We start from the raw sequence: 27,234 nt of genomic DNA, 5'->3' as shown, positions 1-27,234 counted from the left end.
GCTGGTTTCATTCTTAACCATTCCAGACTATTACCTCTCAAAGTCTTGGGAATTAGTTCAGCAACAAGATTCTAAGCAATAAGATTGGAAGTTAGAAGGCAAGGGAGCTTCAGTTTTGAAATTCGGACTGAAAAGACTCTCAGCATTAAATTTTATACCCAGATAAACTATCAGATGTGGTGATAAAATATTTCTGATATATTGGAGCTGAAAAACTAACTTACTACCACTTTATTTCAGGATATTAGAATTTTTTTGAACAAAAAATTAAAGAAAAAAGAGATCAAGAGGAAAATTTTACATCTAGCAAAAATAATAACCAATATAAGTGAGCATCAAAAGAAATATTCAGGTTTATACCTGGAAAGAAGACCTTCACAGAAAACAGTATGAATTAGAACAGAGGGAAAATTTGAATATATGAAAAATAATGCTTATGGGCCTATGGTAGAGATTAGAATTCTTGAAAAAATATCAATTACTTTATGGAAAACTAGGCAAATGAAAAACTGAGGAAATAACTCCAAAAAGAGCAGCAACAGCATCAGAGGGCTTATAAGAAAGACGGAAGTAGAATAGTGAACAATATTTGTATAATCATAAGAATGTGAACTATTGATTTCACTAAAAGCTGTGATATAACTATGTTAGGAAGCTGGGAGTAGATAAATCTGGGATGGTAGTGGGTGTAGAAAAGCGAATCCCCATTTCCAATGGTAGGTTATAAGTATATAATGTGTAAAACTTAAATTACAGATAGATAGATAGATAGATGATATACACACACATATAGAGACATATGAAATATAAATATATATATGTGTGTGTGTGTGTGTGTGTATCCATTCTCTTAGATGGGTGAGCTTCAATTTGATCTTTCTATTTGTGGTTTTGTTGACATTCTTTCCTTTTGCTAGGCATATATATATACACATACACACAAATATATATACACACACATACATATATAACATAGATATAATATATTTATAAGTCTAGCAAAATCAACATACTATTTAGATATCTGGAAGCTAAAATCATGTGAAATAACGAGAAAAAATAAGAAGTGTTAGCTGTGGAATAAAATGCCTGAGGAATGGGATGGGGTGGAACAGGGTACTTTCACTTTAAGACTTTGAGAATTATTTGACATTAGAAATCATTTACAGTTTTTACTGATATAACATTAAAATTTAGAAATTAAAAATTAAAAAAAATTTTACTATGTCTTTCCCTAGGAGGACTTTGGAGCAGGAACAGAACTTGGGGGAATAGAGAGAGCTGTTGTTTCCTTTGAGCACAAAAGTAGCCCCTGAATATCTTTGCACGAGGTATTAGGGCAGGAGTGGACAGACGCGGGCAGGAATGTGACACATGGATTTGAAACATTAGTTCTCAGTCCTCAGATCATGAGCCATGAAGAGAAGGTCACCAAAGGTTGTAACTATTTTTTTTTTCTTTGTTGCCTGCTTCCGTCAGGGCAAGCCCAGGTCCTGGTTCATTCTGCTCTACCCCTGCTGTGGAAATGGGTAGGACTGCCTGCCTTTCTGTCCATCCCACCCTGACTCCCCTCAACAAAAGTGGTGGGGGTGGGGGATTGCTGATCGGGCTGGACTGTGAGCACTGACAGGGCCCATTAATCATGCATGTGGCAGGCATGCTATCTCTTTCATCTCTCCTGGGCTTGATTATTGAGGGCAGCCATGGTGTCCTCTCACTCTCTCTCTCACCCTATGCAAATATTTACTCCATTGATTTGTGTGCCACATCCTTTGGTTTCCTTCCTGATCATGAAGCTGATCATATGAGCGAGATCTAAGGTTTAGGTGTGGGCTTTGGGGTGGGTGGATGCCAGACTCAGCCCAATTTGGACATCAGTTCAAGCCAAGATACGCCAATCCAGCCATTTCGGAGAGCCCTCTTTTGAGACTTGGGTTTTCACCTAGCCTACAATAAAATGCTACTTTATTTGTTAATTGTCTACTGATCCGTTCACATGGATCACTTGGGAATCCTGTTGGGGGCTGGGAAGGTAGATGGTTTGCAGGGCAAGATTCTGGTATTCCTGGGTCCCAGCTTCTCATCACCATTTAAAAAAAGAGATCCACTGTCACATTTATCTTCACTTCTAATAGACACCATGAAGAACAAATAATCCTACTTACTTCATGGAAAGACTTTGTTATGTACAAATGTAAAGACCTAAGAATACATTGTTTATAGTTTTGTTTTCTCACAAATCCTTATACAATAGACCTTGATTATTCGTGAGAGACCTAGGGATATTCATAAAGTCCTCTCCAATCTACTCTAGAAGTCTAGACTGCCTATCAAAATTTCCATTCTTTCATGTGCTTTTATAATAATAATTATTATTATCATTTTATTTCTAACAAAGAATCAGAAACAAAAACATTCCACGTTATATACATCTATCCAAATATCACATTGTACTCTGTAAATGTATATAGTTATATTTTGTCAATCAAAAATAATATAAACAATACATTAAAAAATAATTTTAAAAGGAACAAAAGGTTGTTCAAACAAAAGCCAAAATAATAAGAATATAAGTCTTACAGTAAGTAAAGAATTAATAAATATTGGGAAAAAACCCAACATTCCAGTTATGGGCATTGATCTAATAAGTGTAGTTCCCCCACCAAGCAATTTCATTATAAAAATGAAGATTATATTCTCTCTACTTAAATTAGAGTATTTCTAATTTTATGCAACTGATTCATCACTTAAATTCAGTAGATGAAACTCTAGCACAAGACTTATTTCATACAGGTACTCACTAAATCACTGTACAATCAATGTATGGATTTGTGTAGGCATTGGATAGAAGTATTTATCTTTATTTCCCTAATTGTCAGAAAATCAAATTTTGTCACTTAAACATCAATTTCCTCAGTCATTCCCTCATGACAAACTAGGAATCTGAAATTTGTCTCTCACTCTCCTAACAGTTTTATTTGAAAAGTAGGTCCAATCCAAAGTCATCCTCTTTGAGAACAGACAACATGAGGTAGGCTTGGTGGAAACGTTTCTAACTACAGACCCTGAATTTCTTGGCCATGGAATATATCTAAGTTGAGTGATTTTTCTCTTGGAAGCTCCTGTTACTTATCCAGCTTCATGTTTTAAGCCTAAGCATTTTTCTGCAAGGAAGTCATTCAAATGTGTTGAAATATTAGTCTCCCAGTGAAGAACTGTAAAACAACATGTTATTTCAACACTCCCTGCTTCAACAACCAGTTGTTTCCAGGCTCCCTGAGCCACAACTCATATCACAGCTAAACCTTTCTTCTGCATATTATCTGAATATTTACCTTCCTGTCCATGTGGAAAGTAAAGACCGATTTCCCTCTGGCCGTGGGAGAAGCCAGGTTGATGCTGGCATGGGAACATCTGTTAGATGGGCGAGCTCCAGCTTGGTCTTCCTATTTGTGGTTTTATGACTTTTGTCTCTTTCTTTCCTTGTACTGTTAATATTTTAGAAAAAAAAAGATTTGACATTTATTAAAATGAAAATCTACATGGAAGTTCTAATTAAACTGAATGACATAAAAATCTCAACTATCATCCAAAACGTGTTCATCAAATGACACACAAATGTCACCATGAGTCAGAATGTATTCTTCAAAACCACTGGAATTTATTACTTTTGCCCATTGACTTCTTAGAATAAGTGTCACGTTGTTTTGTGCTTTACCTTTATTTTAATAATGAAGTTAAGTAAGTTAAACACATATTAATTAAGCATGGAAAATGTCACTCATGTTAAAAAAGCACTTCAAAATCAGTCACTATTACAGACACTGTGGAAGTGATACAAATAGATGAATGGTAATGCCTGCCCTATTGGGCCTACCAGGAAAAACTGGCATGTACATTACTAATTCATGAAATATTTTAATACATAATGTAAAATACATAAAGTGCTATGCAAATATGGAGGGAGAAGGGATGGCTTCAACAATTTCTAATATACGTGTGCAAAAGATAATAAAGTATTACATAAAAATTACCCCCTAAAATCCTCACACGTTTCCCCAACTTGTTCTTACAAAGACCATCCATTTCTGACCCATTTTAAACCTGTCATTGTGCTCTGTCACATTTCACACTCCACAAAAGCTCTACAAATTATTGCCCACACACTGAAATTGGTTTCATACGTCTCCTGTCCCCAGCTGCCTGCACCCTGGCAATGACTGCGTTGCAACACAGTCGTGAAGGGCGTCGCCTGTGTGGTTAGCAGAGTGTAGGTCAGGCCAGGAAGCCTTGTGTGAAAGAGTAGCTGTTGGTGGTTTGGCTTAGAGAGCAGGAATCTTGCCAAGGATGGCTTTGCTGCTAGCTTTAGAAATGATGGATGGTGGCCGCAAGGCTGTTTCTTCCTCAGGACTCAGAGAAAGTTGATGAAAAATGACACGATTGTACATAGAGATGACCTTGGTGAGCCCCTCCAAGCTTACACACAGAGCTTACAGTCTCCTTTGGCCAGAGGATATTTAACACGGTGGTACTGCCTGGGAATTTTGAAGCTCTACATGCACTTGTAATTGGCTATAAAGGGCGTCCCTGAGCAGAACAGTCAGAGATATTAAAAGTTCTCCACACACAAGCCACATACACTACACCTTCAATATACACCACATATATACACCACACAAGTCATATACACCACACTTTCCACTGTATACCACGGACGTGGCCTCGGTATTTGTTCACTCATTATTTTGTATTTTGAAGTCCTTGCTCATCCTGGGGGTCAAGATGAGGAAAGACAATATTTTGAGTTAAATTCCCAGAATGCCTTTGACATTTCTTTTACTTATTTCTTTATCGCTAACCCTCTGTAAGAGGAATAATATCTTACCACATGATCATGAAAGTTTTGTGTAATAAAAGGAAGTAAACCAAGATGAATAAGATAAGATGCAGAACAAAATTTCCACAACACTTTACTCTGTTCACACAACCAAAAAAAAAAAAAAATAGAGAGAGAGAGACACATAGCTGACTTTGCATTAAGAATTAAAAAAAGCAGGGCACTTAGGATAAAAAGGTACATTCGTGACCTCTTGGACCAATGTTGGTTCAGTGCATTGACACTTCTGAAACAGGATGTGGACATCAGGCATTTAACCAGATCATTGGGATTTAAAGACATGTAAGACGAGGTTCCTGAATCCAAGGAACTCACTGATCAAGAGAGGACACAGGCCAGCAATCTCTTTCAGTGCCCTGTGGTGAGGGCTGAGACAGCCACCATACCCGGTTGTGCTGGGAACACAGAAGCAGCTCTCAGGGTAGACCCATAAGGACGATGAAATAGGCTAAGGGAAGAGAAAATATTTGAGGTGGATATTTAAAGATGAGCACAAAAATCTCCTCAATCTGTACATGGGAAAAACAGTGAGGCCCGGAACGATGTAGAAACTTACCTGGGGGTCCAAAGATAACAAGCCAGTGTCCCTCTCCGACTTGGAGGAAGGAGCAGGGAAGAATCAGAGGGTAAAGAGCTGGGCAGCTGGACCGGTCTGGGAATATCCGAGGCAGCCGGACACGCTGCATCGCGGGAGGGAAGAGTTCAATGCTTTCTGACAGCAACATCAGCGGACACCCCAGGAATCCAAGAGAAAAGGAGATGCCACCAGGTGGCAGAGGGGTGTGTAAGGAGGCTTCCAGATGGGCTCTGCAGGAGAATATACATTTATTTTACTCCTTTTATTTGTAAGAAAATGTACTGAATTGTTAAGCATATTTTTTCCTGGTTTTAGCTGTTAAAAAATTCTAGTCAGTAAAATAACATCTGAGGATGGACAGAATGAGAGGGGCATTCGGGATCTTTCCTTCCATGGCGCCCCTCTGCTGGCTCACCACCCCGCCAACCTCGCTCAGCTCAGGCCGCCATTCGCAGACAGCCCGCGGTCTCCGCCCCTATGCAAGAGCCTAGGGTGGGAGTTAAGACCGCTGCACAAATACGTGAAATAAAAGGGCTATGGCAAATGGGTCATTTAAGGTATAAGGAATTGGGCTGGGCAAGGTGGCTCACTCCTGTAAATCCAGTGCTTTGGGAGGCCAAGGTAGATGGATTACTTGAGGTCAGGAGCTCCCAGCCTGGTCAACATGGTAAAACCCCCTCTCTACTAACAATACAAAAAAAATAAATAAATAAATAAATAAAGGCTGGGTGTAGTGGCCTGCACCTGTAATTCCAGCTACTCGGGGGACTGAGGCAAAAGAATCACTTTAACCTGAGAGGTGGAGGCCGCAGTGAGCCAAGATCATGCCACCGCACCCCAGCATGGGCGACAGAGCAAGACTCCATCCCAAAAAGGAAGAAGGAAGGAAGGAAGGAAGGAAGGAAGGAAGGAAGGAAGGAAGGAAGGAAGGAAGGAAGGAAGGGAGGGAGGGAGGGAGGGAGGGAGGGAGGGAGGAAGGAAGGAAGGAAGGGAGGAAGGAAAAAAGGAAGAAAGGAAGGAAAAATTGGAATTTTTTCCCCCTGGAAATGCTTTCCTTTCATGTTGTCTATTGGTTTCCTTCTCCCTTGTTTGTCTTAGTTCATTCCTGGCTGTTCTTTGTTCCTGGCTTCTCTTCTTTTGCCTGCAGCTGAAACATTCTTTGGGGCTCCATGCTTAACTTTTCTTCTCCCTGCAGGTCCCCCAGCTTCACTAGCAATGCTTACTGGAGCCTTCCAGAACTCATTCCCACACCCAGGGCCCCTCAGCTCGAGGCGTGCCATCTGCACCCTGGAGGCTGCTCAAACTTATTACACCTGAGAGCACACTCGATAGCTTCTTCCTGAATATTACTTCTGACAAATGATGTTGCTGTCACACCTGGGCCAGAAATCTGGACACCAGCCCTGCTTTCACCCCATCCTAACCCTGCATATGCCCTGGCCAGCATCAGGCTGTTGATTCTGCATTCGTATCTTCTCTGTGTCACAGACCAGAGTCATTGGCTGCAAGGAACAGAAACTTTCTCAAGGCAGATGAGGTAAGGGGAGCTTGTTGTAAAACCATGGCAGACAATTCCATGGGTACCCAAGGGAATGACAGACTCGGCAAGCCATAATGAGGGCTGTGACTGGAACTGGAAATTCAAGAGCCAAAGATGTTCTCTCTATCACTCAAGAGCCCCAGAATCTCTTCCTTGTTTGCTCCCGATTCCTTTCTATTTCAAGAGAAATCACGTCCTCTCTGAAGCTGTCTCTGAGTCCAGGGATCCACCAACATGGAGCACTGGATGTGAGCACATGGCTCAGTCTGCTCCTGACTTGCCTCAGGGCCTATCAGGTTACACTGTCATCCTCCTGCATGTCTGCCTTGCCCTCCACATTCTCCAGACTGTGAGCTCTGTGAGGGCTGTGATTGTGTCTCACTCATCTCTGTATTCCCCAGAAGTCATCACATTCCCTGGCATGTAGTGACATGCAATAACGCTTGCTGACTGGACATCTGTCTCTACACAGACAGTGCACACATTTGCCATAACCTCAGTACAGAACACGTCATCTCTGAATGACTGCGAGAGTCTCACGTTCACCTCTGGTTTCTATCAGTCGCCCCCTGTTTGGACTCACCTGTTCCCCTTTGTCCATGTAGAGTATATTCTCTGCAGAGTCGTTGGAGTGACTTTTGTGAAACCCAGGTCAGACAATGGCATGTCTCTGCCCAAATCTTCCAGTGGCTTCCCATCTTGCACTGAAGCCGGATTCTTACAGATGTGAAAAGCCCTGTAGGATCCGACCCTGCACCGCCTCCTGCAACTCCGCCTACCACTGCCCAGTCACTGGGCTCCAGCCACAGCAGCCCCTCACTGTCGCCCATCACAGCCTTCTAGGATGCACTTGACCCACCCTTTGCTTGGAACTCTGGCCTCAGGCAGAGATCTTCATGGCTGCTCTTTCACATCCTCCAGGTCTCGGGTCACATATCAGCTTATCAGAAAGGTCTGCACCCCAAACCCTCTATATAAGGAAACACCCCCATTGAGGTGCCTCTATGCCCCTTTTTTTTGCTTTCATCTTTCATATAGCATTTTCAAAACGATCACCTATTATACATTTCATACAAATGTTATGCTGTGTGTCTCACATCTCTTGAATAAAGTGAGAGATTTTTAATTTGTTCACTAATGTATCTCAATACCTAAAATAGTGCTTGACACAGTAGATTCTGAAAAAAATGTTTTTTGAAATGAGTGCATAAGTCATTGGAAAGATATTTATAATGATATTTTTATTTGCTTCTCTCCAGTTTTAACCCATTTTGTGACTTTATCTTTCTGCTACTGTAAATCTATTATTTGTTGCTAAATTGGCCACACATCCTCTGGTTTTATTGTTGGGGGGGGGCAATCTTTGTTTTAATGTTTAAATTAAAGTGTAGTGCACTTCTATCCCAAGGAGAAGAAAAAGATCATATAGAGATGAATGGAAAGTAAAGGTATGAGTGGTATATTAGTCAGGGTTCTCTAGCGGGACAGAATTAATAGGACAGATGTATATATAAAGGGGAGTTTATTAAGGAGTATTAACTCACACGATCACAAGGTGAGGTCCCACAATAGGTCATCTGCAAGCTGTGGAGCAAGGACACCTGTCAGAGTCTCAAAGCTGAACTTGGAGTTCAATGTGTGAGGGCAGGAAGCATCCAGCACGGGAGAAAGATGTAGGCTGGGAGGCTAAGCCAGTCTAATCTTTTCACATTCTTCTGCCTGCTTTATTTTAGCTGTGCTGGCAGCTGATTAGAAGGTGCCCACCTAGATTGAGGGTGGGTCTGCCTCTCCCAGTGCACTGACTCAAATGCTCATCTCCTGCGGCAGCACCCTCACAGACACACCCAGAAACAATGCTTTGCACCCTTCAATCCAATCAAGTTGACATTCAATATTCACCATCACAAGTGGTGAATCATGCTGTCTAAACTCTGTATATGTATGTGTGCATGCTCCCATGTACGTACCCACATGTATGTGTACATAGACGCTTCTGTAGCACTGTCTCTGCATGTGCAGGTGCATATGCAATTATTTCCAACACTGTCCATTGAGAGGGCTGAGAAGGAGAGACAACCTAGGAGCAATGAGGGTGCTTAGCATTCAAATCTGTCTCTGTATGGAAAGGAAGCAAGGATCTTCAGGGGGATGGCAGAGAAAGTAGGAACAAGATGTGCCTGGAATATCCTGTTGTGTGGGAAGGTAAGGAAGTGCTTAAAAACATAATGGGGGCATGTCGCAGAGACACAGGAGCCAGCCCAGAAGGGCTCCCATTGGCCAAATCTGAGACATTTTGAGCACCATAATTAAAAAATTCAGTAATTGATGATAAACCTTTGAAAACATAGGAAAATCTAAGCCCATACAGCTAATAAATAGATAAACAAAGGGTAGCAGGAGTACTCTTGATTGCAGTAGAATGCTGGGTGCTGCTTAATAAATATGGAGGGAAGGCTGAGGACAGAAAACCATCATGTGCAACTTTCACAGTAAAGACTGGGTCAGAAATGAACAGATAATGGGTGCTCGATTTGGGGGACGTTTTAAAGAAGAGCAGGACATCCTTGTGATTTTAAATATCTCCTTACAGATTGCTTATTGTTGCAAGGGGAAAAAAAGCAGTGATTCCACAGTGGTGAAATCAAGCACCACGAGCAGGTGATCAAAATTAACATCACCAGTGAGGGACAATTGAGCTAATATGTCTCCAGGTGTAATACTTCGAAAAGTACTCACTATAGTCCATGAGCTATGTGGGGTGAAAATGCACAATCTGAACATGTTTACAAGTTAGCAAATAAATAACTGAGCCTAGCCTAGATTCTCTTCTAGAAAAGAAAAAGTGATATTCAGGACATCATTGAGCCACGTGTCAGACTTGGAATGTGGATGGCAGACTAAAGTTACTGCATCAACGTTAAATTTACCAAGGTTGATACATATACTGTTACTACTAAATGAATATTCCTATTCATAGGAAATGCATGCATAAGTATTTAAGGGTAAAGATTCAGAACGTATGTAATTTACTCTCAAATGTTTAATGAAAAAAGCTATGGAGAGTATTTAGTCATATAGAGCAGATGACAGCAAAAAGGGTCCATACTCTAACGAGATGGGAGTCTGAGCAAAAGGTATATGAGTCTTTCTGCACCTTTTTTTTTTTTTTTTTTTTTTTTTTTTTTTTTTTTTTTGAGACAGAGTCTTACCCTGTTACCCAGGCTTGAGTACACTAGTGTGACCTTGGCTCACTACAACCTCTGCCTCCTGGGTTAAAGTGATTCTCCTGCCTCAGCCTCCTGAGTAGCTGGAATTACAGGCATGCTCCACCACACCTGGCTAATTTTTGTATTTTTAGTAGAGACAGGGTTTTGCCATGTTGGCCAGGCTGGTCCCGCCCTGACCTCAGGTGATCTGCCCACCTTGGCTTTCCAAAGTGCTGGGATTACAGCTGCACTAATCTTATTCTTCGATTTTCAGTAAGCTTGAAATCATTTCCAAATGTGTTTTATTTATTTATTTATTTTTTATTTTTGAGACAGAGTCTCTCTCTGTTGCCTAGGCTGGAGGGCAATGGCATGATCTCAGCTCACTAAAACCTCTGCTTCCTGGATTCAAGTGATTCTCTTGCCTCAGCTCCCTGAGTAGCTGGGATTACAGGTATGAGCCACCACACCCAGCTAATGTTTGTATTTTCCGTAGGGATGGGGTTTCACCATGTTGACCAGGTTGGTCTCAAACTCTTGACCTCAAGAGACCCAACCATCTGGGCCTCCTAAAGTGCTGGGATTACAGGTGTGAGCCACCATGCTTGGCCTGTTTAATTTATTTTAAATGCACCTCACCATATTAGGTAAAGATAATATGAGCCCCATATGAAGTCCCAGAATTTCTGCAGACCCCTGGAAAAGTCCATCTGCTCTACTGCCTGCCTCTACTATTAACTCTCCCCCATTGATGCCCGTGGCCGTCACCTCTTTGTGCCCCATGCTGTGTGGGATGCAAAGCACTAGCGATGCTGGTGGGTGTGCAAGACACCTCCATTTAAGTTTCAGAGATAGGAAGAGTGTGATATAATAGTACAACAAACAACTGAAACTTACTTATAAGATACGCCTGTTCTTCAATTTTCCCAGCCATCTGAGTCAATGGGGATGGTTCTCTCTCTGGGTCTGTTCTTAGGTGCTGGCCTGTCACTTTGGGGCCCTAGACCTTCTCTCATCTTCCAGCTCTTTCCAGCTCATGATCCTCCTCCACTCTTTCTCTAGGCCGTGATCACGCTGAGCCATCCAGTGTCTCTTCCTCACCCATGCGCAGCACCCAGGTTCCTAGAAGAGAAGCCTCATCAGTGTTCTCTTAACAAAAGGACCCAAAGAAGAGAAAGGTGAGAAGAAATTATCAACATCCTGTCTGCTTTATCCCCAAAGCTGCGCAAAGTGCTTTACAGACATGATTTTATTTAAATGTCACAACTCCCCAAGACATAGGTATTCATACTATTGTGATTCCCGTTTTCCAGGTAATGAAACTGCCATGTATCAGTGACTGGCTAAGGTTTTATGCCTAAGCTCCTAAATTTCCCTAATTAAGCCTCAAATGCAAGTTTCTACTGAGATGGCTGACTTTCACCTCCAGAGAAGACAAACAGAACAAGAGTGTGAGATGTCTGCAAAGAGAAATAAGTATAGCATAGGTGCGGCATACCTATTTTATTTTATTTTATTTTTATTTACTTATTTTATTTATTTGTTTATTTTTGAGACGGAGTCTTGCTCTATCGCCCAGGCTGCAGTGCAGTGGTGCGATCTCAGCTCACTGCAACTTCTGCCTCCCGGGTTCAAGTGATTCTCTTGCCTCAGCCTCCCAAATAGCTGGAACTACAGGTACACGTTACCACGTCCAGCTAATTTTTGTATTTTTAGTGGAGACGGGGTTTTCACTATGTTGGCCAGGCTTGTCTCGAACTCCTGACCTCGTGATCTGCCCGTCTTGGCCTCTCAAAGTGCTGGGAATACAGGCGTGAGCCACCACGCCTGGCCTATTTTATCAAGTACTTAGTTTACTATACTTTGATTAGCAGCCCCTGGGAAATCCCAACATAGAACTTTGCTGCCATCTAGTGCCCCTTCTGCACCATTACCCTCATCAAGATGTCTGCAATTCAGTTCTGCCTGTGTAAAATCAATACCTAAAAATATAGAGGGGTATAGCGTATATTTCACTTGTATGTCACATCTTGGGGCAGAGGTTTTTCAAGCCCAAGCCACACTGAAATTGCTCCTGAAAATTAACCTGAAGTGCCCAGTGACTGTCACCTGTCATCATGCAATCAATGTTTTTGTTTAGGTGATTACCCTACAGGACAGTTTACAACATTTCTTTACATCCTCTAAATATTTAACCTGCATAAAATACCTGTGGATTAAATATAAGTATCTCCACTTTATGAATGGAAAAGAATGTGGCCCAAAGAATTTAACTTTCTCAAGTCCCCGTGGTTGGTTAACAATAGGTCTGAAACTTCAATTCATTTCTTTTTAATTAAAGCCCAGAAACCTTCCCTTCCCTTCTTTCCTGCCCCCACACCACCTTTCTTTCCTCTCCTTCCCTCCTTTCCTTCCTTCCTGCCTGCATTCCTTCCTTCTTTCCTCCCTTTCCTCTTCCCTCCCTCCCTCCCTTCCTTCCTTTCCTCTTCCCTCCCTCCCCCTCCCTTCCTCCCTCCCTCCCTCCCTCCCTCCCTCCCTTCCTTCCTTCCTTCCTTCCTTCCTTCCTTCCTTCCTTCCTTCCTTCCTTCCCTCCCTCCTTTCTCTCTCACTCTTCCTCTCCTCTTCTTCTCCTCCCTCTCTTGATCCCCCTTTCCACTCTTTCTTTTCCAGTCTCTCCCCAGGTATTTATTGTGCTCTGGGGCTGACTTCATTGAGTGGCTCAAGTCACCTGCAGCTCCTCTGCCCTCTTCAGGCATGTGGCATAGTCTGGCCAGTGAGACATAAGCAGATGCCTGCTGTGGGGTTCTGAGAAAGCCTTTATTATCCAGATATAGGAGCTGCCCTTTTCTCTTGCCCTCTTTCTCCCGGAGTAAGGGCATGTGGCTCAAAGCATAAAATGGGGAAAACGAAACAGAGAGACTTGAAAGGCTTGGGTGCTTATGTAGTTGAGCCTGTGGACATCCACCCATTCACTTGGGAGTGCACATTATAGAAGAAAGGTGTTTTTTCCATTTGCTTAAGCCACTGTAGTCAGGGTCTTTGAACATTCATTGGGAGCATTCCCAACTGAAACTGACGCAACAAGTCAGAGCACTGGGCTAGAACCAAGTCAGCACCTGGTGAAGCTCACAGCCCCACCACTCTGCCCTGCAGAGGGCCCACGGTTGTAAGAGGCTGTCCCCATTCGGAAGGACACCCTTTCCCCAACCTTTCCCTTCTGTAACTCTGCTTTGTTTTAAATAGTTTTCTATCAAGAATATTTCTCTCAAGAATATCAACTAGATTTGAAAGAGAATAAAAATTCAAGAGATAGAAACCATTAGAGGAAAAGAAACCACATTTTGCCTCAAATAAGAGCTGAGAATAACAGGGTCAAAGTGTGTTAGTTTTGTGAATCATTTTCTGGAACTCCCAGGCCACAGACATTCTATTCTGGCCAGAAAATTATAGCTTGACCCTGGCCCCATTTCTTCCTTGCTACCCCTTTGTATTGATTCTTTCTTCTTTATCCATTTCCTGATGCTGAGAACAGATACAAATAGCTGTGTGTAGCAAACCCATCGCACGTTTTCATCCCAGCTTCCCTTGGAAGCTTTCACGCCGAAATAAAAACTAGGAGGAATGCATTGCAAAGAAAGCTCTGAGCAAATCACCCCTCTCCTCGTGCTATCTCCCTTTCTGTTGAACCTGTCATGTCTCCGCCAGCTCAGTGACCTTGAACTGCTGCTGCCACCCTCCTCAGGCAAGGTGCAGCCTCTCTATAGAAGGCCCCTGAAGTTCCCTTAAGCAGCTCAGGGTCTCCTTCCAGGACTTGCCTCCTCCCTTTTGTTCCAAGACCTGTTTGGAGGTTTCCATCCTGCACCTTGTACTTCTAATTTTTTTACTTCTCTTTCCAGGCCCGTGGACAGAATTGTTAATGGGACAGCTCAGTTGCTTCCATCCTTACCCTGGAAGCCCTTTCACTCTCCCTTGGCTTCATGCCACTTGGCTTTGGGCTCCGTCTTTGTGGCCACGTGGTCTTATGTAACTCCAGACCCAGATCCAGCCAGGAGTTCAGATACTTAACATGTGGGTTGGTGACTTGTTACAGATTAGTTTGCCTGCATTAAAATGGCATGTCAGTCCCCCTAAATTAACTTTTTATAATTCTTCTAAACATCAGGATGCTGCCACGGGGACAAACCAGGAGTGTCCCCCTGTGGCCACCCCTAGAGAACTCCCCCACTCCCTTTATCAACATGGCAGGGTCATGCATCCATTGGTCAGTGATAAAAGCTACAAAATAATGAGTCAATAGTCCCAGCTGCCAACAGATTTGGTTCAGGGGCTGCCAGATGGGCAAATAGAGTGGTAATTCCTACAGTGGCTTTTGGGTATAGGGTTAAGTCCCTCTTGGAGAACCAAAGTCAAGCAACTTTTGGCTGGCAGGAAAAAAATGCAAAAGAACTATGCAAGGGAGCAGATGGCAAGGACGTCTTCCCATCTACCGGGAGGTTCCATACTTTTCCAAGGGCCAAGTCTAACAAGCATTGATAAACTGCATCATTTTCTTCTTTGCCCCTGATATCTATGCAGCTGAGCCTCTTTAACCACATCTTTTCTTTCTCAGAAACTTCCACGGAAGACCCAGTAGAGATGAGGGTGATGGAATATTTGCCACATTTCTTTGGCTTCTGCGGCTGAAGAGCGGATTCTGGTCTAGATGGGATGACAGCTTGGAACACCAACTGTTATCTTTATCTGTTCCAAGGGTATAGATTAAGCCCGTGTAGCTTACAGAAAGAAATTTTGCTTTCAGGTGGCGACCTGAATACCTATGTCGGAGCAGCCATCTTGCCATTGGCCACCTGAGTAGGGGATAGGACTGGATTTGCCCAGATTTTATTGGTGATCATAGGATTTTGGAACTAGAAGGATCATCAAGCTCGATGGATTTTCAAACTGGGCTCCACAGAATACTGTCGGGCCACAGAGTTCACTCAGGAGATGCAGAATCAGGGGGCAGTTGTGAGGGCAGTGATCAGGCCACTTCAACCAGGCAGCTCTACTTTTATTTACTGTATATTTTGAACTGGAGCAAAGTGGATAAGATCCCAGAGTTTTAAGACAGATAACTGGGATGGATTTATTATTCAGCATTCATATGCTTCAGTTTGTAAAATGGGGATAACAATAATCATTACTAAATTTCTTATAGCAATGACCATGTGCTTGGCATCATTTTAAGTGCTTTATATTAATTTAATATTAATAAATCAATTATTTACATTTATCATGACAAGTACTGTTTTATAGCAGAAATATTGTTTACAAGAGCGTTAAATTCTAGGGTCAGCTCATGAATAAAGGAAGTATATATACATTTAAAATGATCCCGATATAGTTTGAATGTTTGTCCCCTCCAAATCTCAGGTTGAAATGTGATCCCCAGATTTGGAAGTGGAGCCTGATCACACTTTTTTTAGTGTCTGGGTCCTGGGGGCAGATCCCTCATGATGGCTTCCTGCTGTCCTTGCAGCAATGTGAGTTCTCACTCTGTTGGTTCATGTGAGATCTGGTTGTTTAAAAGAGTCTGGGACCTCCCCGCTTCCTCTTTCTCCCTCTTTCCTGCTTCAGCTCTCACCATGTCATGTGCCTGCTCCTTGGCCTTCTGCCATGACTGGAAGCTTCCTGAGGCCTCCCTGGAAGCTGAACAGATACTGGCGCTATGCTTATGCAGCCTGCGGAACCATGAGTCAAATAAACCTCTTTTCTTTATAAATTACCTGGTGTGAGGTATTCCTTTATAGCAATGCAAAACAGACAAACGCAGCCCTGAAAATGCCAAGTTCTTGGAAAAGATACTACTTTTTACAGGGCTTGGGAATTTAGACCTGTATGAGCTCTCCTATCTCTTTTCAAGTCAGTACTTCTCAGGGAGTCTCAGCTGGTGTTTTATGTTTGCTCTCCAATGTGTTGGTGAAACAACTTCAACTGTCTTTCCTGTCCATCTGAATACTTATGGTACCTCTACATCAATGGTCACAAGCCCTTACAATTCATTCTTTACCTTTAAACAAAAGCTGTATCCTTATCCAACATGCAGTGATGTTTTAGTAACTTTACTATGTGTCAGGTTCTATTCTGAGAGCTTCACATATATTAAATTATTCAATCTTCAAAACATGCCATGGTAGTTTCTATTATTATCTTCCTTTCATAGGTGGAAAATCTGGTACGATGTGACAGTGGACATGGGCCCAAGCAGGCAGATCATAGAGCTCCTTTTCTTACTATTATACTCTGCTGATTATTTAGGCAGGATTATTTCCACTGCCTACATCATATAAATGGTATAAAAAATTAACCAGATAGGCAGAGTTGAATTCATGTAAAACTACTGCAATTGGGATGCTTCTCCCTGAAAATATGTTATCTCATTTAATATTTCCAAGAGGCATCAAAGCTTAATTCTATTAATAAGGCCTGTTTTACTCATGAGAAAACAGGATTAGAAAAAATAAAATATTGCCCAAGATTCTAGACTAAGTTCCAATGCAGTAGGACGATCGGGTCTAGCTGATGCCAAGACAATAATGCTCTTTAGCTGTGGTTTTGCTTTCTGCTGTTCCAGTGACCCAGGGTCAATCAAGATCCAAAAATATTAAATGGAAAATTCCATAAATAAATAATTGATATGTTTTAAACTGCACACCGTTCTGAGTAGCATGATGAAATCTTGTGCTGTCCCTCTCCTTCCTGGGACAAGAATCATGCCTTTGTCCAACATGTCCACGCTGTCTGCAATGCCCTCCCATGAGTCACTTAGTAGCTGTCTTCATTATCAGATGCACTGTTGCAACATTACAGTGTTTGTATTCAAGTCAACCTTATTTTACTTCAGAATGGCCCCAAAATGCAAGAGTAGTCATGTTGGCAATTCAGGTATGCCAAAGAGCAGTCCTAAAAGACTTCCTTCAACTGGAAAGGTGAACTTAATAAGGAAAGAAAAAAAATGTATGCTGAGGTTACTGAGATTTCTGGTAGGAACGAATCTTGTATCCATTGCATTGTGAAGAAGGGGGAAAAATGATGCTAGTTTTACTGTCACTTCTCATGCTGCAAAAATTTTGGCTATGGTACATAAGTCCTTAGTTAAGATAGAAAAGGCACTACATTTCTGCATGGAAGACATGAACACAAATATGTTTTAATTGATGGCAGTCAAGTTTCATACTGGGGGTCTTGAAACATATTTCCCACTGGGCTTCCACTGGGGGTCTTGAAACTTATTCCCCACAGATAAGGGGGAGTACTGTACCTACAATATTATCCTCTACCCCATTCTGCCTTCCTGTGCAAGACCGTTGAAGGGGTTAAATGAGATGATGCATGCGGAAAGCATATCACAGATCCTGAAGCAATAGGTTGCAATGAATGTTAGTTAAAATCACAAGTAGGTTCCCAGGAAGCAGACCCTGAGGCAGAGATAAGACAGCAGAATGTGTATCAGAGAGTGTTGGATCAACACATGTGTGAAAGAGGGATAGGAAGCAAGACTGGACGGAAAGATGAGTTGATTTGCAAGGAAGCCTCTCAGTCAATGCCATAGAAGCTGGAGAGCTAGGCTGGTTCACTGGAGTTGTCCTGAATTAGAACAAGGGAGCCACATCTTTATACCCCCGCATCGATCAAACTTTAGATGAAGGCTGCTCTGAGAAGCAGATGTGACTTTGGGTGAAACAGTTTTCTTCAGTCAAGGCAGTCCTCAAAGAGGTCTGAGAGCTGAGGCACTCAGCTGCGAGCAGCTACGGGAAACACCCTTCACTCCTGAAACTGTCACACTGAGGTATCCATCTGTTGTATTAATACTTGCAGTATTTATTGCTTTTATTATTATTATTATTATTGGCTTCATTACAAGATTTTGCTAAAATGTTTTCATGTTTAGACATGTTTGAAAATTTATGATTTAAATAATTCAGACCTACTAGAGAAGCAGAAATTGGGTCCTAGAGTGAGCCGGGTGGAAACCCCAGTGTGCGTCCTGTCCCGGCTAGGACCCTGGTGAGCCGGGTGGAAACCCCAGTGTGCGTCCTGTCCGGGCTAGGACCCTGGTGAGCCGGGTGGAAACCCCAGTGTGCGTCCTGTCCGGGCTAGGACCCTGGCCCAGCCCTCTAGCATCCTGTCTGCCTTCAGTCTCTAGTCTCCAGTTCTTTCCTCCCTTAACTACTGGGTGAACGAAGCCCTCGTCATAGTCTGAGCCATCTATAAGTAAGAGAAACAACCCCCAGACCTACATGGATTTGTTTTACTGGAGAACCAGTGTGTTTCAAAATGAAACCTTCACCTAGCTAGGTATTTCGGGACGAGGGATGCCATTAGAAGAAACAGGATTCACTCTATGACTCTGGGTTATATGCGAACAGGATTCGTGAGATTTACGGCCATGAAAGCCGTTGGGGAGAACCTTTATGGTTATACATTAGGTACAGGAGTATAATGTGCATCCCCCTGGAAAAAGCTAAGAGTAGAGAAATAGAAAGGGAAAGTGATAATCTTACTTAAATCCTAATCCTAAGACAGCTGCTGCAGTTGAGCACAAAACCTGGCTGTGAGTATCCTGGTAGTCAAATGGCTTCACAACCCTCTTAAAACTTCTTCTTTAAGGGGAGACCAGGGCTTAGAGAGAGCTAACTGCTGAGCTCAGGAGAGTCCCACATGAGATAGGTTCATCTGTGGACTCCTTTTACAGATGGTAGACAGGAAAGCCCTAGATGTCATATGACACTGGGGGATGTGGTGTGGTATTTAAGTGTGGGTGTATGTATGTGTAAATGTGTGTCTACTTATTTGAATCACTGTATTTATTTACACCTGTGCAAATTTGTGGTGGTTTAAAATATCTCCGCTGATCATCAGTTTCTACAGTGCCTATCTGGAGATGCCCCAGGAATATTCAACCAGCATTAACCCTGTAGGAGAAAATACTTTCCTAATGCCAACTTCTAGAAAGATGACGAGTATAATTTCCAGTCTCCATTCTTGCCCTAGGGGCTTGACCAGAATATATTAATGAGGGCCAGGCTGCCTCAGGCTCTTCATGAGGCTACTTCTTAATCATCTAGCCATCCGATCACACCACCTCACAGCCTTGATCCACAGCAGAGATTTAGAGCTCTTAGGAAAAAGGCAGGCAGTATGGGATGGTGAAGAGTGTATGGCATGTGTCTTCCTTTCAAACATGACATTAGAATGAGATATCCTGACTGCCCTTTAACGAGTTTCACAATGGCCCACTGGGAGCCCCAAGGATCTGACTGTAAGGTAAACACCAGAAAGTGGTGTGTACATAAGCAATGTGTTCTCTAAACTTCTCTGTACCTAAAATTATTGGTCGACACTATTAGAATTAGTAGTGTCTTTTCTTCTTCCCTTTGGTAAAACAAGAACACAATTGTAACCCGAACAGGCCATCTTTGAAGAACAGAAGCTTACGTTTCTGATCAATATACCAGCAAACCCACTTGACAAAAGGGTTAGGATGGTATTAGAAATCTTTTTTAAAATTTCCATCCTTATGTTAAACAGTATTAGCATCTTGCTCTAGTATCCTTTTCGCATTAAAAAATAATGCTTAGTGAGCTTTTCCAAGGTGCTCAGTGCTAGGCCAAGCACCCCCATGGCTGATCTCATTTAATCCTCTCAACAGCCCTATGAGGCAGGTACTATTATTAGATCTGGTTTATAAGTTAAGAAAATGGGGTTTGGAGAATAATTTGTTCAAGGTGACTTAACCAGTAGTGGAGAGATACTGAGTGAGTGTGGTCTGATGGCAGAACCAAGCTTCTCAACCATCCTGCTGTACTCACTCTTATTAAGATATCAGAGGATAGCAGAGAGAAGACTGATTCTATTTCTTTGTCTCTGTGCTCTGTGACCCATCGCTAGTCTTCACACCTACAGATAATTCTTATTAGAATTTGAACTAAAAATTGTAGCAGCCTTTTAAAGTTTACCTGTCTATTCCAAGCAGCTTTCAAAGGAACTCAAACTTGTCACTTGCCTCCACTTCACACTATGCATTCATGCCTAGGACATCAGAGATCTTAGTGTCTCTGAGGAAGGACAAACCCTGAGCAATCAAGGTCCTTTACAACAGGTGCTCAGTAACTTTGTCTCATTCTCTCTCAGCTTTCATTCAGCATGTGCCATCCCAGGCACCATGGACTAGAGTTACTGAGGGTCACTCCATTTGCATAGTGTCTCTAATCAGATCATATCTGCTTATTCCCTTTGCCTGAAAAAAAATTATTTTCCTTCCTCATCTGTGGAACTTCAATTTGTCTGTCCTTGAAAGAGTATCCTAAGTGCTACCTCTGATGTAAATTCATCCTGATCCCTCAGGCAGAATGAATCTCTTCTCTGTGATGCTAGAATGCTTTGAAATGCTCTCCATTATGAATCTATATTAGTCAGGGTCCTCCAGAGAATCACAACCAATAGAATGTGCATATCTGTAGAGATCTGTGGATCTATATACACATCCGTTTGTCTGTCTATCTATCTATCTATCTATCTATCTATCTATCTATCTATCTATCTATCTATCTACCTACCTACCTATCATCCGTCTAGATCTGTCATCTATCAATCATCTACCTATAATATCTATCATCTGCCTATATTTGTCACCTATCAATCATCTATCTATTACTATCTATCATATATCTTCCTCTATATCTATCACCTATCTATCATCTGTCTATATCTGTCATCTATCTATCTATCTATCTATCTATCTATCTACCTACCTACCTACCTACCTATCATCCGTCTATATCTGTCATCTATCAATCATCTACCTATAATATCTATCATCTGCCTATATTTGTCACCTATCAATCATCTATCTATTACTATCTATCATATATCTTTCTCTATATCTATCACCTATCTATCTATCATCTGTCTATATCTGTCATCTATCTATCTATCTATCTATCTATCTATCTATCTATCTATCTATCTATCTCTATCATCATGTATTGAGAGATTTATTTTAAGGAGTTCTCTCATGCAATTGTAGGGGCTGGCAAGGCTAAATTCTGAAGGACAGGCCTGCAGACTGGAGACCCTGGAAAGAGTCAGTGTTGTACCTTGAATCTAAATGCAGTCTGGAGGCACAATTCCTTCTACTCAAAGGACCTTTTGAGGTCTTTTAAGGTCAACAACTGATTGGACAAGGCACATTCACATTATGGAGGATCGCCTGCTTCACTCAAAAGCTACTAATTTAAATGTTAACAATATCTAAATAATACATTTACAGCAATATTTAGACTGGTGTTTAACCAAAAATGATACCATAGCCTAGCCAAGTGGACACATGAAATTAACCAGTACACACTGTTAGATTTTTCTGCAACTACTTGTTTGTGTCTCCCGGCTCCTCTAGAATGTGAACTGCCTGTGGGCAGTGATCCTCACGTTTTAGTCTCATTGTGATCATGACAAACGTCAGCATCACCTCTTTTCACATATAAAACTGTGAGCACTGCATCTACTGTCAAAAAAAAATACATCTGTTTCAAGAGTAACATGCTCAGTGCATAAGGCCGGCAGCAGGGAGGAAACTAGAACTGACTCAGCTACAGTCTTTGACAGCAGTGAACTGATTTTGCAGTGGATGAACAAGCCCCTGGCTTCAAATATGAAAAAAGGTTTCCTCGAATCAGGTCTCATAACTCTCTTTGGCCATTTGACTGCCCCGAAGCAGGCTGGGTGCATCCTGTCATTCCAGGGCCCAGGAACCAAATTCTGAGGGAGGGTAGCAGCTCTCCAACCTGCTGTCAGCCCCTGATGGGGTGCTCAGAATGCACCCCATCAGGTGGCTGATGGAAGCACTACAAGGTGGTCTAATTCTACCTAGAACTTACATTAACTTCCGTTTTGACTGTCCCTCCCAGTTCCCTCGATGTTCCTTGGAGCCATGAGGGGCAAAGAGGCGGCCCCTTGCTGCCCACTAGGTGGTAGTGGAATCCCACCTCTGTTGCACTCAGCACTTTCTGCTCTCTCAGCCACCAAAGTCTGATGAGAAAACTTCTAATCTGCTGCTGGAAATTTCAGGTTAACTGACTAAGTCACTTTAATTTTCTTGGGAAAATAGTTGCAGTCACACAAAAGATAAGAAGAGGCTCCTGAGCCCCCGACACCTGCAGTGTGAGAGCAGCCCAGCCTTTCACAGCCCTAGGACAGAGAGAAACTTCTTCTCCTGCCACCCAGCAGCCCCACATGTCCCCACCCGCAGCCCCACAGCCAGGTCACAGCTTGCTCCTGTCACAATCCCACGCAAGTCCTGTTTACTTCCACGTCTCCAAACCTGGAAGGATGGCATGCTTAGTACCTGCTGATGTCAGCCAATGGCCTCTCAGCCTCTCTGCCTTCCTCGCCTGCTGCTCCAGGGGAGGCAGGTTGCAAGGGCAGAGCTGACCATAAATTCTAGTGATCTTCTCTAAGATCATTTGTAGCATCAGACTCCTTAATGGACTTTGCTTATTCCTGGGGTGTAGGCACAGAAAAAATTAACTAGTAAAAATAAATAAAAATCTCATGTCAGCCACACACAGAAATATGGGCATTAAAAAAAATCTTTCCCCTCCTCCTTTATAACATTTTTTTCTCCTATGAGTGTATTTATATAACCTCTGCAGCTGAGATTTTTGAAGGGCAAACTTGCCCTAGACAGGGACAATTTGTAGTTTTAGTTAATTCAGTGTACGGGGTATGAAATGGTGCCCTGTGCAGAGCTAGTGCCCATAAATGTTAGTTGATGCTGACACTACCCTCTGGAAGTTTTATGGAAGTGCTCCTTTCTCTTTGTGACTTCAATGTCCTTCACCTACTACCTTCATCTCATTTTCCACTTACTGTGATAACGAAGGGCCACGGATTATTATCTTCAATTTACAGGTAGGAACAATGCGCCAGGGAAAGATGATCTGCCCAAGAACAGAGAGCAAGTCAGTGATCAGCTGACTATTTCTCTGTTCTTGCAGCAGCCCTCAATGTCTCTCTCAGTGAAGTGCTAACCTGTCACCCCTAAACACTAAACTCACAGAAAGTAGAATCAGGATCTCTTGAAACAGACTGGAGTCCTGGACTGTGCACCACCTGCTCTCTGCATGACCATTGCTCTCTCCTCTTGTCTCTTTTCACTGCTTCCTAGTCACCAACAGGGCAGATCATCAATTCAGTCTTTCGGTAGATCAATAGCCAACAATATTTCATTACTGCAGGAATCAGGTTGTTCCAGCAGTCTATTTCCGATTTCCCTCAAGTTAGAACATTTACAGGATGGAACATGGTTCGTATCCAAGCTCTCCACACAATTGACCTGAAACTCCAACCCTTTGGGCCTGGGAGTTATAAAGCTGGCCTGTAGAGTAATAGTGGCAAATATCTCAACATTGTGCATTTGCAGTAACTTCCACTAGCTGATATTCTATCCTCCTTCAAGGCTCCACTTATGTCACCTACGAGAGACCTTCTGTTAATCTTCCACTTCAGTTGATTACTCCTTGAAGCTTACATAAAATTTAGTGACTATTTCTGTTTTGAAACATTTCTTATAATGCCTTATAGTAGAGGTATTTACCCAAAGTTCTTCCCCATTACTCCCAATATTAGACTTCTGATGTCCTAAGGAATATGTACATATCATATTTACTTTGTGTTATCTCTGGAGTCATCACTTTGCTTCTCCCTAGGACAATGTTATAGGACAATGGACGGCACATATCCATATGAAAGCTTCATAAATGCTTGTTGGATGGAATTTAATTCTCTGAACTAGATGCATAGCCTTTAGCCATGTCTAATTCATTCTGAATTTGACCAGATTAATCTTCCTAAAACAACACTGCTTTCATGTCATTTCCCTACTAAAAAAGTTCTGAATATTCCTCACTGCCTAATAGGACTAAGTTTAAACAAGGGGACCTAGTATGTAAGTCAACTTAGCTCATCCCTGTTCTATTTTCCAATTGTCCTATTTTACAGTTTTCCAGTTGCATCTCCTGCTATCTCTGACATTCATCCTTTACTGTCCACAGGCTCTGCATGGTCCCTTGAAGGTTCTTTTCATAGCTCTGCTTACGTTTCTTTATGCTAAAGCTATATTTCCACCTGAAATTCCCTCTCTACTTCTTTGATTCTCAAAGTCCTCACTTTTCTTCAGGGAAGATGATGAATAGAAAAGTACCACTGGATTTTGTAGAAAAGAGATCATTAGTAACACTGAAGATAGAACACGGCATTTCTGTGAGGTTGGAGGCAGAAATAAGGTTTCTGAAGTGAAGAAAGGAAAGAAAAATGGGAGCAGGGTGTGTGATGCATTTAAGTAGTGGTTTGACAGTAAGAAAAAAGGTGATCAGTAATATGTCTGGTTGAGCTCAGTGGTTACAAAGGCATTTTGTTTGGTTTGGTCATTGATATAGGGATATCCCCATTGTGGGTGGGAACGATGGAGCAGGAACCTTGAGAGGTAAGAAGATGAAAGCTGTTGGAGAAAGACCCTGAGCATGGTGGTCCTCTCTCCAAAAGTTTAAACCTGAGCATCCCGCTCTTCCACTGTCGACTCTCCTCTTCCAGCTCTCTGTTCAGCCCCACGATGTCAACACTGGGGACTCATCAGACCCCCTCTCTTTGCTCTTACTCATTTCCTTCAACAGTTCCCTCCATCATCCATCATTTCAGTAGTACCAACAATCCCTTTTCCTTCTCTTAAATATTATCCCCACATGTTCAAGCATCAACCCTGGTGAATCCAAACAACTATCTTTGTAAATGTACCATGAACAAGATGGGATGAAAAAAAGTACAAAATAAAACACGTTGGTTCTAATTTCAATTAATTGTCAACAACCTCAAATAGTCCCTCAGGACTGCCAAAGATCATCTAACATTTTGTCAAGTTAGCTTACCTTTCTACGCACTGCAGGATGTTGCAAACTTTCTCCAAATTTTTAAATCGCCTGGCCACTCACTCCCTATCTCCTTCTCTTTCTATACACCCTATGCTCTCATAAGTAATTTTCTTTCTTTAAGATGGAGTCTCACATTTTTTTTTTTTAAATAAAAGACATCAATGGGAGTTCCCTCAGCCCCCGACAATCAAACCACTGTCTGTGACCTTCCTATTCTCTTTCCATCTTGCTATCAGGAACTGTAACACCTTCTACCTAAGACCATTGACATGACCTGAGCTTTGGAGCCCAGTCACTGCCATTCTCTTAGAAGACATCATTCCTTCTTCATCTTCTCTCTTTGGCTCTGTTTCTCAATTTGATCATTTCCATCTAATGTTACCCATGTTTATGCTTGGAACTCTCAAAAAAGTTTCTAAGGCTACTAATAACCTGCATGTCTGTAAATACAATAGGCATTTTCCAGTTTTCATCTTACCCGACCTCTTATTAGAATTCAGTATGGTTGGCCACAGCTTCTTTCTGAGCTCATTCCTCTTTGGCCTCTAAGACATCATGCTCTCCTGATTCTCTCTCTGGATGTTCCTTTTCTGTCTACTTTGCATAATCACCTTCTAATGCCTAATATTGATAATGATGATGAAAATAATAATTAACAAGAAGCAGCCAAAGAAACAACTTATATATGCTAAGTATTATGTGCTAGACACTCTTCTTAGAGCTTTTCATGTGTTTGTTCATTTAATACTCCCAAAGCCCTGGGGTATATGTTATTAGCTCCATTTTTACTGATGAAGGAATGGCAGCACTAACAGGTTAAGTAAATTGCTTGAGGCCACACAGCTACTATAATGAAGGAACTGGAATTCAGAGAAAGGCAATCTGGCTTCAGAGTCTTAGCTCTTTATCATGAAATTGCACTGTTTTATATTTTTGGAGTTACTCAGTGTTGAATTTCATAGCACATTCACCTTTATGCCTACAACTTCCCTTCCACCTACATACTGATAACTTACAAATTTGTATCTCCAGGCTTGACTTCTCCTCCAAGTTCTAGGCTTTACCAACTAATTGCCCATTAGATGTATGCACTTGGGAGACTTAAAAGCTGTCCATGGTAATTGTGATACAACACTGATGATCTCACTCCAGATAATGGTCTTCCTTCAGTGTCTTCCCTATCAGCTAATGGTACTGTCATTCATTCAGGTGCTAATGTCAAAAACCTAGTAACCCTCATCCCTCTTATCTCCATGTCTCATATCAGATACCAATTTGATTGTTTTCTCCTTGATCAAAATTCTTCAATAATTTTGTATTAATTAAAATAATAAAGTAGAAGAAACAATATTTGATGAACCCCATCTGACAGCATTCACTGTACGTTAGAAAACTGGCCTTATTTTAACAGGCGAAGTGTTTTAACAAGTGAAACGCTCTGCCCTGAACCAGGCCATGTCCCCTCCTCCGTCTGGAACACTCAGTATTTCTTCTAGGTAACTCCTGTTCGACCTTCAGTTCTCAGCTCAAACTCTTCCTTAGAGAAGCCTTTCCCATTTCTCCAAACTAAGGCAGGTCTCTTTATTATACACTAAATTCATCTCCTTCTCCTTTAGGGCAGAACACATTTCTTTATTGTAATATTATTTTGTTTTAGTTAATTATTTTATTGAAATCTATTTCCTAAATAGACTGTAAGCTCCATAAAGTAAGTGACTTTATCATGACAAAAATGAGAGTAATAATTAAGCCCAGATTTACAAGAACGCAGGGAATTGGGTGAGGAAAGTTAGACAATGTGCTCAATACAAAATGTTTTTGCTTCTTTGTCTCCTATATTGTTCATTTATAAGGAATTCTGCTAGTGGAAAGATATTGAGTATGTTGATAATGAAAAGATAGCTTGATTTTCTTAGTCTCCTTATGACAGAAAATAGTAGAAGGCAAAAGTGTGTGTATCTCTGTGTGTGTGTGTATGTGTATGTGTGTGTGTGTGTGTGTCTGTTATGTGTGTAAGGGGAAAAAGACAGTTGCCATCAATAATGTGT

At 41.8% G+C, this 27,234-nt stretch overlaps 1 long non-coding RNA gene across 1 annotated transcript in view; it reads right to left on the bottom strand.

Moving 5' to 3' along the window:
* LOC102127669 (uncharacterized) overlaps positions 1 to 27,234 on the bottom strand; it is a 198,832-nt gene that overhangs the window by 124,058 nt on the left and 47,540 nt on the right. The window contains exons 2-3 of the long non-coding RNA XR_006692093.3: positions 11,118 to 11,342; positions 3,336 to 5,704 (exon numbers count right to left, since the gene is read on the bottom strand). This is a non-coding gene — a long non-coding RNA (uncharacterized lncRNA). The remainder of the gene's footprint in view (positions 1 to 3,335; positions 5,705 to 11,117; positions 11,343 to 27,234) is intronic.

The sequence above is a fragment of the Macaca fascicularis genome, chromosome 14, assembly GCF_037993035.2.
Source record: "Macaca fascicularis isolate 582-1 chromosome 14, T2T-MFA8v1.1".
Classification (NCBI taxonomy): Eukaryota; Metazoa; Chordata; class Mammalia; order Primates; family Cercopithecidae; genus Macaca; species Macaca fascicularis.
This window is presented reverse-complemented; position numbering and strand designations above follow the sequence as displayed.